A 6,131-nucleotide genomic window follows, 5' to 3' on the forward strand; every position below is an offset into this window, starting at 1 on the left:
AGTAGTAATTAATTTACTCCTTGCCCTTTACGGGCTGCTCTATGAGCAAGAGCCCGTGCTGGCACAAGGTCAGCTTAACCTAAAACAACAACATCTTTACTCTCTGGGGAAATTCTGAGAACGTAAGATTTACCTTAGGCAAGTCTGAGTATTGGCGACATGTCCAACCCTTTGTGTCCCGCACATGTGTTTATAGGACCTCATGTGTTACAGATATCCTGCCACATCGTGCCTACTGTGCGTGGTTGACCTTCATTCTTTGTAAGCGCTTTGGCTTATTTGTGCTGCAAATCTCCACGTGTTCCAGTGCTACAAGCAACTGTTTCCAGTGCTAAATCGGCCCTTGAGGGTCATTAGCGCCCTTGCTTGCGCCTTGCATAGAGTAACTTGAGTGTAAATATATCCCCTGTAAATTTGATCCTTAGAGTTTTCCTTACACTTTTCCATTGAATTTTAATCTTGGCCCTCAGGCAACATTTTCTATTTACAAATCGAGCTCAAAAGGGGCCTTTAGCATCGTCAGATCAATTATTATCCCTTGTGTTATCCCCCTCGAGTCCCGTGGCATATAAATATAGGAAACTCTCGTAGGAAAAGGGGAAAGGAAAGATCGTAGACCTTGAGATTTCGGCTTTATTTCAACACCTAATCACAGTAATAGAAAGGAAAAAAAGGGCAATATTGTAGCATTACATTCGTCTGGTAAAAAAATACATACATAAACAACAAGTACAGGTCAACTACTCAATCGCTAGTATTTCGATTATGAATCTGGAGTCATCGCCGGAATCAGATCAAATGAAACCAGAGTTATCGCCAGAGCTAGATCAATGGAGAAAAACGTGCGAGGAGATTTTTAAGAGAGTTAAAAGAGACCATGGAATCCCAAACTTTTCCTCATGAACGCACCCAGCCACCAACCATCTCTGAAGATGATATATCCACAGATTCTTTCTCCAGTGAACAAAACTCCCATAAAGAGATGTTTGAAGAGGAAAATACATCGATTGAAACCTGCTCAAACGATGGAAACACTGATATGACTAGCCCTCCTCCTTCTGTGGCGGGAAACGATTCCAACACTGAAGAATGGATCACTGTAAGCAAGAAGAAGCAAGTCTTCAGGAAAATACCAATCCAAGAAGAAAGGAACCCTCTCCCCACCAAGATAGTTACAACCAATACCTCCTCATCTCTTCCAAAATACAGAGCCTCCTATGCTGAAGTAGCAAGATTGGAGAAAGATAATCCAACTCTAAAAATATCTGTCAGACCAAAATATAGTGGGTGATATGATTATTACCCCAAAAAGCAGAGCCACAGACGAGATTCTTCGAGGAAATATAGGTTTAACACTGCCAGACCCATCAGAGAAAATCAAGAAAGCAGTCATTTGCAGAAATCCAGCCACCCTGCAACTTGACCCCATTCTTACAAATGGAAAATATTAAAGATGCTAAAAGACACTAATGAATCTGGAACGACCACTATTCCCACAAGGAAAGTCATCGCCACCTTACAAGGAGCAATCCCAAAACAAGTCTCCCTTGGAATATGGAATCATTCCACACTGAAGCGTTCATTCTAGAGCCACTCCGATGCTTACAATGCCACAAGTTTGGTCATCATAGCAGCCGCTGCGCAGCCACAGAGAGGTGTGGTGTGTGCAGCAAAACTCACCCAACCAAGCAATGCATAGATGCTTTAAAAAGAGGAGAGAAAGTTGAAAGCAAAGGCCCAAATTGTTCTCTCCACCAAGCATGGAACAAAAAGTGCAAGTTTGGACTTAAAAGAAAAAATTGAGAAGATCAAGACAACTTCTCAACTTTTACCGCCCACTAGACCTTCCAATCCCATTCCAAAACCTAAGGAAGAAGTTGGAATAACCAAGACAAAGCTACAGAGAGAAGTAGAAGTAGCACTACAGAAGATAGCCAGAGACAGGCCGACGCCCAGAGGAGCAGTACCAAGCACTTCAGAACCTTCCTCTCCCCTTCTTTCCAATCCTAACCCCCGTCTACCTCTAAGGTTGACAGCCATTCATCCTAGACTCATTCTTCTCCTTCCACTTTAAACCGAGTTCCAAAAGCAATGAATGAAAATTCAATTACACTTAAATACAATAGAAGGAATCATCATTCTCTTAGAACTTCTCACAGGGAAACCTGTAAACAGAGACACTGCTAAACCGCAAACAACCCTACCTTATCCAAACCTTCAAACCCAAGCACCTGTTGTTCAATTCGAACAGCAGCTGCCTCACCTAATCATCCCATCCCTGTTCCTGTTTGCAAAACCTTAACGAGCGGTCTGTAAAGAGCAACACCTCTTCTTAGCCACTCTCAAGTGATCAGTATCTAATGGCATACAGCCATCCTGTGTATAAGATAAAATTCTTCCATTTACTTCATTAACATCATTCATCACATCCCAAAGGAACTTCGAGTCCCAACCTTTCTCTCTAACTCAAAATTCATCCTTTCCTTCCCACGCTCTCCTACTTACTGGGACTTGCTTCAGAAAGCTTTATCTCTCGCGAAACTTTTTCATTTCTGGCCCAGTTGTTATTTTGGAGCCGAATGATATGTTGCACAGAAAAATCCTTCCTCCATCAAAAGTCAAGGGCTGCTAAGAAGCAAGAGCCCGTGCCAGTATAAAGCTGGCTTAATCTTACAATCCGATCTGATCCAAACAGCCCACTGTTATGAAGTGAAATTACTATATTGTCTTACGAGGGAAACAGTTCATTTGATAACTTCACCAACTTAATAAAAAACAGGACTGAGGTTTATATTATCAATTTTATCAATGAAACTTCACTCTATTATTACATGGCCTTCGTTTCTCACATGAATAAAAATGCAACTAGGTTGGTTACCAGTCAGTACATTATAACGATGCTGGGAAATTGTGCAACAAGGCCATGTTTGATGTATTTACTAATTTGTAAATATTAGCAATTGGGTAGTTGATCTTTAATTTTGTTTATGTTTGTATTTTTTTACCAGGAGAATGTAATGTTACCAGTATTGTACCCTTCGCGTACTCTGGGAGTAAGCCTACAAACTACTTTGCTGTTGTTGTTGTTCTTGTTCTTGGTAGGAGGAATGGGGGAGGGGGGTGTTACGAAGATTCTACGGAGGATCCTAAAAAGGTCTGATAAGGGTATTTCGCACCGAGTTAAAGATACAGGTATTTTAAGAAATGATATTTATGGTTATTTATTATAATGAAATTGTAAAAAAAATATATAATGTGCACGTTAAATAGTACAGAACAATTATTTACGATAAAATATAGTGTATTTATCTTAATTTTCATTGGTGAAACTAGGCTCTATTGGACTAGATTTTAGCACGTTTTAATTTTTTTGGTGTACTGAATTTAGGCTATGTTTTTCTTTAATTATTATGTGTTTTCACTCGTAACTGAGAATATATGAACGTGTTTAATTTGTGTCATTTTTATTTGATCCTTGTTAGTAGGAGCAGTACTAAGTAAGAGTACTAACTACGAAAACCATTTCACGTTAAGTTCGGAATATAATGTTCACAATATATGTGTGAGGCGAAAATCTTGCACTCGTCCCGAGGAAGCTGGACGCCGAATCACACCTTTTCCTTTCTTTACTGTGATCAGGTCTTGAAATAAAGACGAAAGCTCAGGGTCTCGGACCTTTCCTTCCACATTTTCCTATGTGAGCTTCTTTTATCATATTTCTTATAGATAGCACTATACTATCTCATAATGAGACGTGGCTTCAGTAAAATACAAAAGTAGTCTGCAAGTCCCACTTTACTTACTGAATCTAAAATATACTTCCTGTACGGAACAATTTCACAATATTAGTTACTGCTTATACCTATAAATATGTTAAGTAGAGCAACTAATGTTCAAACACCTACAGTGTCACTCACCTCTGTTATGAACACACTCTGGCTTGCTGTATTCAATGTGCCACCCTTTCTAGTACCTCATCTTCTCCATGTCTCTGCGCTCAAATTCTCACTATTCTTATGTTCACCAATACTTCCAGGTTACAAACTTTCCACTGACCTATTGTCCTCCATGTTACCTTATGTTTTAGGCATCTCAATACTCTGATCCATGTTAATAGCTATGTTAACCATCTTTCGACTTCATTGCATAGTAGACTTTTTACCATTTAATTTTTCCTTTACATATTACATCTTGATGATTCATCCAGGGGGCTTCAACCTTTTTACTTCCATTTTGTATTTAAAATCTCAACTTCACTTTCACACAGGAGAGTTGGTTTAAAAAACTCTACAGTACCTTACCTTTTCTTTACTCCTACCTTCATTGTAAATATATTGCAAAACTGCTTTGTAAACCAACTATTTTTATTCCTCCAGCAAACATGTTAAACCTTTCAGATTCAGATGTGAAGTATCATATACAATCCAACCTCAGAAATTCTCATAATGCATTTATTGTTCATATCAAATTGTTTTTTTTTTAATAAATTGATGACAAATCCAATCAATGCATTTCAATGACTCAACTCGAGTGTAACTTTTTAAAAGGAATGATGAAAGAAGGAAGGACATTTTATGGAGTGTTTGTTTCACAGCTGCTTCACTACATAAAAAGTCTTGCCCTTCCTATAGTGCACTTCAGATGTAACAGAATCATGTTGCTGAGATTTGTACCATATCTACGAAATTCAATACTTGTTGAACCCCGTGACCAATGGAATGACGTTTAATCACCTTTATTTGTTGGGGATGTGAGCTACAAAACTGCTCACTGGCACCTGATTAACATCAGAGAGAGCCACATAACGTTTTACGTGATGATGATGAAAATGAAGATAATGGTGACCAATTTGTGATGCTGGAGTGATGAACAACGCACAGTAAGAATGCCAGGGTTATTACTTTTGTTGCCGGAAGTATGTGTGCCGCAAAGGATTTCAATGTGTTCATTGAGTATGTGAAAACAAGCAACAATCAACCCCCACCCCAATCCATTACTGCTTCTACCTCTTTCCTAACCTTGGCTGTTACCTGAAACTCTTTGTAAAAGAGAAGAAAAAAAGAATGAGGTTCAGATTATCGCCTAAAACGCAATTCATGTCTGATTTTAGTGTTAGCTAGGTATGATGGTTGAAGGTCCCTTGACTTTCTTGAGTTTTATGAAATTTTCCTTTTTTTAGTGGAATCTTTGCAATACTATGCATACAGAAAGAAGAGTTGCATTTACACAGCATCCATAGATATGGCACAGGTAACTGATAAAATAAAACAATTCTTGCGATAAATACCCAGCATAAGTACTGTGCTTGATAGACATTTGGTTGGTGGCCCTTTATACTGCCTAAAGAGCACAGAGAGGCATACCCGCAAATGACGGAGGTAATGAAGCAAGGAAATTCTGAGCTGTAGGTCAGTGTAGTTCAGTGCCCTCAAACTCCAAGGAATTTAACCAATACATGCACCGTGAGGACTGCATTGGTCAAGTAATGCACACAATGAAAATAGCAATGTGGACTTTTTTGTATTGTAACAAAAATATACAGCAAATCAAAAAACCATTATCACCTTCAATGAACGGCTTCCTACTCTGATTTCCTAAGAAACATTTTACTCTAGCGCTATAATAGTTTATGTTTCAAAACACTTCATGATTATATAATGTTCTTCATGAAACCACGAACATCTGGTTCATAAAAAAAAAAGATAGATGAAAAACTCACCCACTTACTTGTATCCTTCATAAAGATATCATGTACAGGCAAAACGACGGTAACAATGGTGTAAATATCTATCTTTTTGTTCGGAAAGCCTTCTCATAAAGATAAACGAATATCTAATCTAGGAAGAAAGTAGAGAGGAATGCCAAAATAGATAAATATTAATGATGTACTTTATTTAAGCCTCACGTTTGAGGCTTCCCTTGTCTGGGGAACCGAATACGGAAAACAAACGAAACGAGATAACTTCAGCACTATTTGAAGACCTCTTTTTCTCTTGAGTAATTTGAAATCCAGAACTTAAGGAACATTCTCACATACAAATCTAGGAAAACCTCAATATAAAAAATTGTGTAGTTGTATTTTTGTTGTTACTAGGATATTCGCGTAAAATATCTTTGTGTTTTGTGAAATA

This window comes from Macrobrachium nipponense, chromosome 5, assembly GCF_015104395.2.
Source record: "Macrobrachium nipponense isolate FS-2020 chromosome 5, ASM1510439v2, whole genome shotgun sequence".
In the NCBI taxonomy this organism is placed as follows: domain Eukaryota; kingdom Metazoa; phylum Arthropoda; class Malacostraca; order Decapoda; family Palaemonidae; genus Macrobrachium; species Macrobrachium nipponense.